The sequence below is a fragment of the Cydia pomonella genome, chromosome 6 (genome assembly GCF_033807575.1).
Source record: "Cydia pomonella isolate Wapato2018A chromosome 6, ilCydPomo1, whole genome shotgun sequence".
NCBI classification, from domain to species: Eukaryota; Metazoa; Arthropoda; class Insecta; order Lepidoptera; family Tortricidae; genus Cydia; species Cydia pomonella.
In genome coordinates, this window is record NC_084708.1 from 4,602,207 (window position 1) to 4,616,172 (window position 13,966).

At 40.0% G+C, this 13,966-nt stretch overlaps 1 protein-coding gene and 1 pseudogene across 2 annotated transcripts in view; one reads left to right on the forward strand and one right to left on the reverse strand.

Annotated features, from left to right (window-relative positions):
- The window catches only part of LOC133518774 (syndecan), a 521,110-nt gene that overhangs the window by 40,735 nt on the left and 466,409 nt on the right, over positions 1-13,966 (reverse strand). The gene's annotated exons all lie outside the window — the stretch shown is intronic.
- On the forward strand, positions 3,785-5,684 carry LOC133518561 (uncharacterized; annotated as a pseudogene).

The window sequence follows — 13,966 nt, forward strand, 5'->3', positions numbered from 1 at the left end:
GTAGGCTCAGGCAGAGACGTGAATAATAGAGACTGATAATCATTCCCCGGTTTGACGAGTACAGCAGCGGGGTCATCTGACACTCCCGTTGGGGGGTGTGAGGAGGCCTTTTCTGGGCAAGGCCCTTTTTGGCCGCGTCTGACGCGGTCGTGACGACAGCCCTGTCTGTTGTTGCAAACAGGATGGTGTTGGCATTCCTTCTCATTCTTGTTCTTTGTTACAGGACTTGGTTGGCCATCATGGCTAGTGATGGCTTGTAAGTTTCTAAAGTGAAACTTACACTTAAATTCATGTAAGTTTCAAATGGAAAATTTCACCTTTATTTCTTTGATTTTTTCTTAGTTTTCGAGTTTTTAGCGAACAGACATAGACGCGGCGCGGCGTGGTGACTTTGATTTTATATTATGTTTAGATATATAATAAAAGCTCTGGCTGCTTTCTTGTCTCAAAAGTGTTCATTGCCCTAATGACTCAAGGTAGATATTTACAATTGAGAATAAATCAAGGCCATTTGCCGATAGATAACATAAGAACTAATACTCCATGGGGTCCCCTCGCTCAACGTAGCAGTATTGCAATACAAGGAGGAAATGCCGCCAGCATCCTTAGTACAATGCCTCAAGGGCCTGTTTTAGATTTAAGCTAGTTATAGTAATACCTCTGTTTATATCTATTATGTAAACAAAGTTAACAGTACACTTAATTAATTCATGAGAACGTCGTGAGGAAGCCGAACGAATATCAAAAAGCCTAATTTGCCCTCCACGTTGAAATGTCAGAAGTCACTCGCTTTCGTTAACTAGTGCCTGTTCCCTTGGCTAGCGCCCGCCTTGATAAAAAAAATCAAAAACGCTAGGAAGATACATTGTTTATTTCATCTTCTAAAATTATAAATTAAGAGTCGTGCGTAGTATATAGTGTATAAGTAATTGATTGTTCTTCTTTTGCATGCGTCTTGATTTTTGTGAATCATATGAAGGGACTCGACAAGACAGCATAAATAATTTTGTTTTTTTTTTGTATTTGTGTGGTGTCCACAATAAATCTTTCTTTCCAACGTGTCTCGGGTAGGTTCGGGCATCATTTGGGCCCAATGGGCCGGGAAATCGTCGGCCTCCACGTCCAAATTAGGTCAAGAAGCCCCGTCGGGTTAGCTTTGATTCGATTTTCTTTCGGATCGTCGTGCGCTGAGTAAATATTGCGGGCTTTGAATAAATAAAACTGACCGTCGAGAGACCCTATGTCTTAGCAATAAGGTTTCGAATTGACAGTTAACAGTGCGGACGATGGGACGTGGACTTGGTTATTTACGAGGTTGTCACGCTAATGCGGATCCGCACATCACAGCACTCCGGTGTGAGAGCGAGGCAGTGCTATTGCACGTTATGCACGAATATAAAATAGCCACGCCGTTCTGTCGCCATAATAGTTAGTTTTTATGTAATCTATAAGGTATAATATGTAAATTATGTAATATGTGTTGTTCTTGTTGCCTAACTCAAATAAATAAATAAAAACTATGAATGCCCTGGAGCCCGATTCAGATTTTGCGACTTGCTACGAATTTAAACTGATTTGATGATCTTGGTGACTGCCGTGCTTCTCACACATGAATTTCACTTCAGTTTGCACCAATCAGCTAAGGTCTTCTCGAAATAAGATCAAAACCATAACAAGTTATTAAATCCGAATTGGGCTCGTCTCATATATTCTTAATAGCAATCGGAAATAGCTCACCGTTTTGACCAAAGACCTATAAAAAGAACAACTTATAACTATTGCTTCAAAAACCTTTTTTAGCGTGAGTTACAGTACCTAATACATCGTCCATTTTGACACCATAAAATTAATGGAGCTTAAAATCGTTAAGCTTCATAATGAAAATTAACCAAATAAGTAAAATTAACCAAAATCTTAAAAGTATTGACTACAAGAAAAATACCAATTTTCCGAAACACTTTCTGAACTATTTAAAAGCCGTGACGCTCGTTGTACTGAGCAATACGCATTTCTAACCCCATCGCTCATTTTAAATATATTCCTACAAAATTCCACCTCTTACTCTCCCAATGCGAATTGCTATCTCCGCCGCCACCTTGCAAAGGGCGAGTGAAATCAAGCCCATATCATGCGCCAGGACGGACCTAATGAACCGAGCCGACTGCGAATACTCGAATAGTCCTGCATATTTTCTTACCTCTTTCACGGGAATAAAATTCTGACAAGAAATGTTGCTACTTTTTTGCGGAGTGTATATTACGTTGTAACTCATATACGTTTAAAAGGGTACATTTAAATTGCAGCAATGCGAAACGGAGTATTCACTGTCAATCTCGTAACTTTTCTGTGTAATGTAACTGGCCTTGGTCATCGTAATATTCTTTTTTAATACAGTTGCTCAAAAAGTGCTTTATTACGTAGCTGTTTAGCGTGCGGAAAGTTCGCGAACTAGTGATTTTCACTTTTCCATTTTTTTTAAATTACACTTGTTCCAATTCATGAACACTTATTGATGAGTGTTAATGTTAGTTTCCGTTAAAAGTCGTAATGAACATAGAAACCTACTGTAAATGTAAGAATAATAAAAAAAATATATATTTCATATTTCATTAATTACCTCTTCAACATTATAACACGTTTATTTTTTAATATTGGATATTGAAAAACCGTTCTTAATAAGTTGTCTGAATGGAACGGAATAGCTGCCGAAACGCCTGTCAAAGAGGCGTTCTTTCTTACAGCAAGCATGTTTTAAGTTTCCAAAGGCAACATTCGATATTTTTTTATACAATTTAAATATAAGATACGCAAATAATTGTAAATAACGATACTTAGGTAATAATAGTACAATTTTTTATATTTACAATTGTTTCTGTCTTATAGAACATGCATAAAAAAATTACTTGTTGTTTTTCTTATTTTTTCGCAACTGTATTAAAAAACGTCGTTCGATAGTCGCGCGGAAATGTCATTCTTAGTAATGACTTAGTAATGAGTATCTACTACTAGAGCCATAAGTATTTACTGTAAAACGTTGTATGATACACGTGCGAATAGGTAATTCGTAACTCGTGTCGATGTAAAACCACAACTCGTTGCGAATTTCCTATTTTCTGCACTTGTATCGTGAATAACTATTTTAATGCAGTTCCTCAAAAAGTGCTACTTTACGTAGCTATTTAGCGTTCGCAAAGGTGGTTTTTGTGAACTAGTTCTTTTTACTTTTCACATTTTTTTTTTCAATTTATTTCTGACCACGTTCAATCAGAGTCCGGATGTTCAAAAATATTGTTACACGATATAAATTAAATATTTATTTGTTATTATATAAATGAAATTTATAGAATACCATATTTCACTAAAACATTTTTTTAATCAGGCTATTTGACTGATCGAAACTATCATTGCCACGTTGGCTGTCGTTAACAGAAAAAATGAAAAATTAAAAAGTAAAACCGGCGCCCGCTGTTTTCACTTAAAATTGAGTTGTATCAAAATAATTTAACTTAGTTTGCAACTATGAGAGTGTTTTTGTATGAAATGAGTTATTGAGATTAATTTTTGCAATGTAAATCATCGCTGAAGGTATTTTATAGTGCTGAATTAACAATATCATTCAAGTTCAAGGGAAAATTAGTAACTGTTAAGTGTGAATACTCATGGAACCAATATTTGATTTGTGATTTTTTCGCAAATGTAAATAATAACACACTTTGCACACTTGCATTGAAATTTACTATTATAGTCTGGAGAAGCTCATTATCACTGGCCGCATGGCAAGGAAGCATAGTGTGACATATGTGGGTAGATTTAGTAATCAGGCGCCGACTGAATGTGGGTAGGCTTAATTCTTCGTTCTCGAAATACATTCTATGCTGAACGGACGTGTTTCCCTGGTGCCTCCTCATCAGCCCCTACCCTGGCCAGAAGGCATATTTAACAGTGGCGACGGGACTGTGATCTACGTGTCGAACTTTTTAGTGTTGTGATTTAGTTAAGCGTGTTAATAAACAGTTACAATGGCAGTCGGAAAGATAGCCCCGTTCGATATGAACAAAGATTGTTGGGACTTATACGTGGAGCGTTTAGAACAGTATTTTATAGCGAATTCAGTGAGTGACACGGTTAAAGTGGCTACTTTAATTACTGTGATAGGCAGTGACGCGTATGAACTTATGGTTAATTTGTGTACGCCGGCGCGCCCGGCAACAAAGACTTTTGATCAGTTGAAGGCCATTATGAAATCGCACTTGCAACCTAAACCGAGTGTATTAGCAGAAAGGTTCAAATTTCGACAACGACGTCAGGCGAGTGATGAGAGCATAGCTGAGTATGTCGCAGCCTTGAAGAAATGTCAATGACTTGCAATTTTGGCGCGGACTCATTGCAAGAAAATTTAAGGGACCAATTTGTTTGCGGTCTATCGAAGGATGTTATACGACAGCGGCTATTCGCAGAGGAGGAAATCACGTTCGAGAAAGCTTTTAAATTAGCCGTAACGATAGATTCGGCCGAGACGGAATCGGCGGTTATGGAGAAGCGAGTAGACAACCATGGAGGAAGTACGGGTGTCTACCAGGTGGCATCGAGCCGGGGGCGGGGGAGCTACGGTCACGGAGAAGCCGCCGGGGGACGGAAGGTCACGGGGGCTACGCGAGGTTGGGCGGGCGCCGGGCGCGGCGCGAGCGGCCGGGGCGGACGGCGCGGGCCGGGCGTCGCGGGCGCCGGCCGCGAGCGCGGCGCGCACGGCGGCGCAGCTGGCTGCAAGGTGTGCGGCGGCAGTCATGACTCCAACACGTGCAAGTTTAAGGCTTACGTGTGTCGGGTGTGCAACCGAGATGGACATCTGAAGAGGATGTGCCCGAGACTACGCGAGGAACAGCTGTTCGCGTTGTATGACGGAGACGCGGATGGGCAGGTGGCGTATGACGACAGCGAGGGAAGTGACGAGGTAGTTACCTATAACTATTCAATGGCTTTAAAGGACTTTAGTGCTTATCCGCCATATGTATTATCAATGAAAGTTAACAAGAGATACATAGATATGGAAATTGATACGGGTAGCTGTATTTCTTGCATTAGTTATGATTGTTACTTAAAAACTTTAGGGAATTTTAAATTAAATCCGAGTGATGTCTCAATGCGATATTACACCGGGGAAAGGGTAATACCCGTAGGTAAATTATGCGTGAGTGTACAATATGGCAAAGTAAACAAACAATTAGATCTGTATGTAATTAAAAGGGGCATGACAAGTTTGTTAGGTCGACAATGGATTCATGAACTCGGGGTAACTTTGCCCACTTCCGTGCCATGTAACAAATTGGAAAGGGAAAATATTAGTCAAAACTTTGATGAAAATGTGTTCAGTTCCAGGTTTAAACAAGTTTTTGAAGACGGTTTGGGGCGGTTCACGGGCGGCAAGGTCGGGTTCGCGCTGCGCGAGGGGGCGCGGCCGGTGTTCCTGCGCGCGCGCCCGCTGCCGTACGCGCTGCGCGAGCCAGTGGAGCGTGCGCTGGATCAGCTAGTGCGCGACGGCATCATCACGCCCGTGCCCACCTCGGACTGGGCCACTCCCGTCGTACCGGTAATGAAAAAAGATGGGACTATTCGTTTGTGTGGGGATTTCAAATTGACACTGAATAAATGTTTGCAAGTGGATCATTTTCCAGTACCTCGAGTAGATGATTTGTTGACAAAATTGCATAAGGGGGATAAATTTTCGAAAATTGACTTATCGCAAGCGTACGCGCAATTCGAATTAGACGATTCAAAACAATACACCGTAATAAATACCCACAAAGGCTTGTTTATGTACAATCGCTTAATTTATGGCTTAGCTTCCAGTCCCGGCATATTTCAAAGGAAGCTAGAGCAGTTGTTTGCGGACTTACCAACGGTAGGGGTTTTCTTGGACGACATTATTATAACTGGTTCTGACGATCGGGCGCATTTAGAAACTCTCACGGAGGTATTTGAGAGGTTGCGGAAGTATGGGTTAAAGGTAAAAAAAGAGAAATGCACCTTTTTTGCACCGTCGGTAACGTATTTGGGTTTTGTCATTAGCAAAAAGGGTGTGCACACGTGTCCTGAGAAAATTAAGGCCATTAAAGAAGTAGGAGAACCAAGTAATGTGTCGGAGCTTCGCTCATTTTTGGGTCTCATTATGTATTACGCCAAATTTGTACCTAACGTGAGCACTATTTTGGCACCACTATACAGGCTTTTACAAAAAAATGTTAATTTTGTATGGGACGAACATTGTAGGTCAGCGTTCAACAAAATCAAACAAATGTTAATTTCTAGTACCATCTTAGCTCATTACTCGCCACATTTGGATCTGGTTCTTACCACGGATGCTAGCAGTGTGGGGGTGGGGGCGGTCATTTCCCATTTGACGCCAGAGGGCGAGCGGCCAATTGCGTATGCATCACGGGTATTGAATTCGGCGGAAAAGGCGTACTCCCAGATTGAACGCGAAGCTTTGTCAATAATATATGGTATTAAAAAATTCCATCAATATCTCTATGGTAGAAAATTCACATTAAGAACTGACCATAAACCTTTAGTCTCAATTTTTGGCGATAAGTCCGGCATACCGGTAATGGCAGCGAGTAGGATGCAGCGTTGGGCGGTTATCCTCGCGGGTTACGATTATGACATCGAATACGTGCGTAGCGAGAAAAACGCGGCGGACGCGCTATCTCGGTTACCAGTAGGATTACGTTCCGAACAGGAAAACGGTAAAAATAATACACGCGAAATCACTTATTTGAATTTTGTTCAAAATTTCATGCCAATTACAAGGAAGACTTTGTGTCAAGAAGTTAGTAAGGACGACGTTCTTAGGAAAGTAATGTTGTTTATACAATCCGGCTGGCCAACATTTTGTACCGATGAGCAGATTAAACCTTATTTTTCACGACGTAACGAGTTATACATCGATGCAGGGTGTATAGTATGGGGTTATAGATTAGTCATTCCAAAGAAATTGCAGGATTCTTTGTTGAAAGAGGTGCACAGCGGACATATGGGGATAGTTAAGATGAAGAGTATCGCGCGAAGCATTGTATGGTGGCCGGGCATCGATGCGGCAATTGAAAGCGTCTGTAAAGCGTGTACCGCGTGTACAGCAGAGAGTACGGCTCCGGCTAGGGCGGTACCTCAACCCTGGCCATACGAGTCAGAGGTTTGGTCACGGTTACATGTCGATTTCATGGGCCCTATTCAAGGTGCCTCATTTTTGGTGTTAATTGATTCAACCTCGAAATGGATTGAAGTCTTTAAAATGAATAAAACTACGGCCGCTAACGTAATTCGCGTATTACGGGAAACATTTGCGCGTTTTGGACTACCGAAAGACATCGTATCGGATAATGGGCCTCCGTTTTCTAGTAAAGAGTATGAGCGTTTTATGACTTTTAATGGTATTAAGATAACATTTGCGCCGGTATACCATCCTTCCTCGAATGGGGCCGCAGAGGGGGCAGTTAAACTGTGCAAGCGAGTAGTTCGGAAAGCTCTGCGCGATGGCGTCGATGTAGACGCAGCGTTACAGTCATATTTACTGTCTTACCGAAATGTAGACCACAGTACAACCGGGACGTCACCAGCGGTTCTTTTACAGCGTAGGACATTAAGGTCTCGTCTAGATCTATTGAAATGTAGAAGGCAAGTAGAAGATAAGGTTATTCAGAGTCAACGTAAACAGGTCGAGTATGCGGGAGGTACGTCTAGACAGTTGGATATCGGGGAGGAAGTGTGGGCACGTAATTACACAGGAGGGGAAAGATGGATAGGAGGGAAAATTGAACAAAAAGTAGGATCTCGCAACTATATAGTTGGTAGGGAAAATGGTCCACCCATCAAACGACATATCGATCAGCTTAAAAATAAATGGGCAAGCACGATTGATGTGTCCGTACCTAACTCTCCGATTTCGGTAAAACCACCAAACGAATTTTCTACTGATACGACGACGGGAAGGGTGCCAGAACCGGTAACAAGCAATTCTGAGTTAAGGGTCGTGAGTGGTTTACCGTTGCCGGGTGCACCGGCCGCGCCCCCTACATTGCCGGCCTCCGTGGAGGGCCCCAGACCGATCCGCACTAGGAAACCCGTTAAAAGATACGGGTTCGACTTAAATTTTTAGTATTATGATTTTATTCTTATTAACCTAATGCGTAAGTGTATCTATAGGCTAAGTGGGGGGGTGTGACATATGTGGGTAGATTTAGTAATCAGGCGCCGACTGAATGTGGGTAGGCTTAATTCTTCGTTCTCGAAATACATTCTATGCTGAACGGACGTGTTTCCCTGGTGCCTCCTCATCAGCCCCTACCCTGGCCAGAAGGCATATTTAACACATAGGAATGGACGTATACGTTGGTCGGATAGAATAACGTCAGGGAATAAAGCCAGATTACAGGTTTGAATTCCCAGGGGCCATTTTATTCCATTCTATTCCATTGAGGGGCCAAGAGAGAGCGACTTGGAGAACACTGGTGAAGAATGTCCACTATCATCACGTCCCTCAGTCATGAGGATACGACAAAAAAGAATATTCTACTCTAGTTTTTGAACGTTTCTAAACTATGCTTATCCTCTTCTGTTTTGTTTTGTAGTCTGCCGCTTACAGTACATACCTGTAACAAAAACATATTATGAATTTCAGAAATACAAACACAATTTATAGCAAAATTTATGTTGTTTTGTTTGTGGTTAGTAATATTATCGTCCGTTGCTGGTCATTGATTAAGTTACACCAAGCTTGATCATGTCGCCTTTTGAAACACGTACGGGGAGGTCAAACTTTGTAATTGGGCGGGCATTCCGGAGCTAATTTGGACTGCTTTTCCCTTTAGACCTATAAGTTACTCTAGTACCTACCTCAAATTAGGTAATATGGTAAGAATCAATTCTTAAGGGTGGACGCTTCCCTATCAATAGCCTAATCATACCTAATCATGGTAATCATATAATCTAGAAAAGAGCTCTTTCAGTAATGAAGGGATATCATCAAAAACCAAAATCCGTCCAATGTACAAATTACAACTTGTAACACAAAACCTCCACTCATCGCCCCCAAGCCAATGTTTAGATTAACTTCATTCATCGAAATGAAATAAAATAATTTCTCGTTCGCCATAAAATGTAATTATGGCTCGTTTAGATAAGTCCGCCGCTGTCTCCCGAGGCTGGGAAAATAATTGATTCCGTTTTCAAAGAAAATTAAAACTGGGATATTCCCGGCTCTTTCCTATCGCGTATTGGGAGTACGCGAGTTTACGTCGCAAATAGGGTTGCCATGAGTGAAAATTAGAAATCATAAATAAGGAAAAATTTCTGGTTCGAGGAAAAATTGACAGTAACTATACGTTACTGCCTGCAACATAAATATGCGACGCACGTAATTGTATAAATAGCATGCAAGCAATATTAGCCTATAAATAAGTTATGTTTAGTTTTACCCGCTCTCTTTATACTTGTAAACCAAGAATACAACACATCTTCGGCAATGTTTGAGTTTACTTAATCTCCATTCGACCCTCCAACTATCAACCTATTCGAGTGTGTTTATGTCTGTGTGTCTGAATGTGACTCCAACCAGTTGGTGTGAATTGTAGGTATCGCAATAGTTATTTACGATACAAGTGCACAAAGTAGGAAATTCGCAACGAGTGAATTAAACGAAGAGAATTAAAACACGACCGAAGGGAGTGTTATAAATTAACACGAGTTGCAAATTAAATATTCGCACGTGTATCGTACAACGTTTTACAGTACATATGACTCTAAAGTTTCGACATATGCACGGAAAGTGATCATTCTCGCACACCACCAGCTTACAGGAAACAGCAGCCAAATAACACTAGACCCTACTCATAGTGTTGTGTTCCTGCCGGTGAGTAAGGTTGCCAGAGAGCTCAACGAGGGTGGGGGGGGGGGGGGTGCCGGGTTTAGGGTTGGCAACGCGCATGTAACTCCTCTGGAGTTGCAGGCGTACATAGGCTGCGGAGACTGCTTACCATGAGGCGGGCTGTATGCTTGTTTGCCACCGACGTAGTATTAAAAAAAAGTAGCACCATATGTACTGTAAATGATTTTTCACTACACCAGCTCGCAAGGTTCTATTGTGCTTCAAATGCTTCAAAAACGGATAAGAGATTTGCATTTTATCCACAAGAGAGGCAAAGTAATTAGATGCACATTTTGAGTGGTTTCCTCATTTTGGCGAAACTGACTTTTAAAAAGTGATGATTTTGAATGATAAATATTTAATAGGGTTCATTCGGATTTAATTAGTAACGTTTTACAGTTAATATTTTCTTCGCGTCGGTGTGGTGACGTGTGTGGAGCGTTGCGACCCTAACTTTGCCCCCTTGTAACACAAATATTATTAATTAATAAATAAATATTTTATTGTAAGAGAAAGCTGGGTTTCTGGGGAAGTTAGAGTATCCTTCTTGCTATCAATAATTGCATGCCAATAAAAAATAAGCAATGCGTATGACGCACAAACTTGACAACCCTAACGAGTTCAATACGTCAGGGAAAGGTAACCTTGGCCGTCAAACATAGCTTTTGTTATATAGTGAATCTTCTATACGTCAGTATTATAAAACGACCTGTGCTTATAAAGGTTCTGCTAGACATCACGTCCCGACGGTCTGCGGCGTCGTCACGCCTGGAATTTCCATAGGCTTTGGATCCTTTCCAAGAAAACCTTAGACCCTAACTTTGCCCCCTTGTAAAACAAATATTATTAATTAATAAATAAATATTTTATTGTAAGAGAAAGCTGGGTTTCTGGGGAAGTTAGAGTACCCTTCTTGCTATCAATAATTGCATGCCAATAAAAAATAAGCAATGCGTATGACGCACAACGTTGACAACCCTAACGAGTTCAATACGTCAGAGAAAGGTAACCTTGGCCGTCAAACATAGCTTTTGTTATATAGTGAATCTTCTATACGTCAGTATTATAAAACGACCTGTGCTTATAAAGGTTCTGCTAGACATCACGTCCCGACGGTCTGCGGCGTCGTCACGCCTGGAATTTCCATAGGCTTTGGATCCTTTCCAAGAAAACCTTAGGCTTGGTACAATTGATATCCTTAATGCTTTTTGCTAGAAATAAGATTTGAGAATTTTAGAATATATTAGTGGGTAAATTGCATTAAAGAAATGAAAATTATATGCTAAGATACCTTGTGTGATGCTTTTTAATTGCCTGAGATGAAAAGTACCTAATTGGAAATACATCTTTTGATCACTCATTGGTGTATAATGTTTAAAGGCGACAAGAGGATTGTATGATTGCATAATCCCTGCATCTGAAATTTGACTGTACTTTGAGTGTAACTGGTTCCAAATAAAAAAAAAATGGGACATCATTATCGTGATCTTATAAGGTGCGTGCGTAGAAAACCAACTGCGGAGAAATAACTTAAATCTAAAAACTACCCCTTAGCGATCACACTGATATTGATTTCATACAAAGCGCAGACTAAAGCCATTTTAATGAAACTCTACGTCATAATAGCCAAGAAACTATGAAACTGTAATTAAACAGCAGATTAATTAACAACATCTTCCAGCCGACGTTCGTCGTAAATACTTGTCCGTTTTTCCGGTTTTTGTGTAATTTTTCCGTAGGCGTCAGGCCGGGTGTAAAGAGTGATTTATGAACGATCTTTTACTCGTAAATCAAAAGCGTTACGCCCCATTTCTATGGGTTCGCATAACTTTGGAAACAATCACGGTTTTTTTTCAACGGCCTTTCAAGTTGATTTATTACCTGTGGATCGGTAATACGGTTGTACCTGTGACTGTGGCCTAATTTTAGCGATGTTAATAAGGAATATCGATCGAAAGACCATTTGTAGAGATCCATAGCCAAAATGGCAAGCAAAACCTTGAACCCCCAACGGTCTGCATACCGCACATTGCCCTACTGTAGTGGACCATCGAATGCGCCGACTTCTGGCCCAAGGGTGTCGTGTTTCGGAGGTTCCGGAGCAAACTGCCGAATCCGACACAAGAGCGGCCGATTCAACGGAGCCACGCCGTTTTGTCGCCTAAATAATGTTTAGTTTTAATTTTATAAATGTATATGTATTTTAGTCTATAAGGTACTTGTAATATGGGCCTTGTTGCCTGAATCAAATTTTTATAAATAAATTGTCATCTCAGCGAAATGACTTACAATTGCGTAAAGCAATAAAACACGAGTCAGTTTACGTTCATAATTAGCACCTATCACGCACGTCCTCACTAGCATAATCATTCATAATATCGCGCTTTTATAGATAGTAGTTTCGTATCAATATTTTCGGTGATATTGTGAGTTATCATTAAATCAAGCAACCAACAGAATACAATTGGCGTATGTGGCACTAGCAGCCCATACACCGTTATAGGGTACAATAAGATATTATACGAAAAAAAAAACTTAAATTATTATTAGTATATATTTTTTGTATTTTTTTCTTAAGGGCCCCCAGCAAGCTCGGTTCTCCATACAAACGTAGTTCCACTCTCATTTTAAAACGACTAGCTAGATTGCTCTGAATACTTTGTTAGCACAATAGGATAAGGGATATCTAGTCCTGTATAGTCTAAAATCACTAAGTATGAACTTTTGACACATCGCAACGCCCGTAGAACGTAAACGCGCAAGACACTTTGAAATTTTAAACAAAATCCCATAACGATATTAGACCTTGTCATGTACGTAAACACAATATTTCACTTTTCATTAACATAACTTAATGAATGTTACATTTCTTCATATCTTAGTTATTGAATATTTTACGATAATAATTTAGAATGCAAACAGTTACGGTCTAGGTCTATTTTATTTTTTATTTAGTGTTGTGACCATGTCTGCTGTTCCAATTCATGTAACATTTCTGTAAGTCCATAAAAATCGAATATGTAATCAATAGGCAATATAAATATATTATGGAAATATTATAATGTCATACATAATTAGTAGAAATCAATTATGAATTTGAGAAATTTGTGATACTAAATATATAGGCATATAACAAGAACAAATCTGTTGTAGTAAAATCGATTCGGACAATTCATAATTAATCGCTAAATTTGACACACGATACGTCTTAGCCCCATCACTAATTACGTCAATACTCAAGTGTCAAAAATTCATTCTTAGAGATTTTATACTATAGTTAGTTTATCTAGCTTCAGATGCCATAGTAAAAAAAATACAGTGATATTAAGTTTTTCATACAAAACTTGTTTTTGCTCTATTTCGTTTGTTATATAAACTGAAGCTATATAAACTAATTATAGGACTAGTTATACCCCATGTCATTGTATTTGCAAAGTTTCATTACAATCCAACACGTAGTTTTAAAATGAGAATGAAACTCCGTTTGTATGCGAAGGTGAAATTCGACTGACCTTGCCGGTGACTCTTAAGCAGAAGTTTTAGGACTAGTCCTTATAGTCCTTATTATTGCCACCTGGCTTCATGAGGCTTGAATTTAGCATTTCTTACAATGTGATCAGTTAAAGGGTAAAAGTCCCAATATGTCCGTCTGCCTATCTTTCTGACGGGTCTGTCCGTATATCACCACTAAACAAGCATGTTAATGTCCTTATTGAAAATTAGTTTTTCGCAAAAAAATCATTTTTGGTACAAGCTTTTGTCGTTGACTGTACTTTTCTTACCACGGGCAAATACTCATCGAGACAATTCTAAAAACTACAAACACAATTAGATCGCGTTGTTTCATCACAGAGTTCCTATGGCCACCTCCTGTCTCCATCATCAGATCAGCTCGATGGTACCCTAATATTGCATTGTCATCCGACTTACATACTCGTATGTATTAGCTTAGCTCATTCGGTAATCGGGAAGTGGGTCAAATTTAGCTTCCAAGATTTGACAGTAACAAAATAACATACGTACTAACAGGGCAAGTTAAATAAGTGA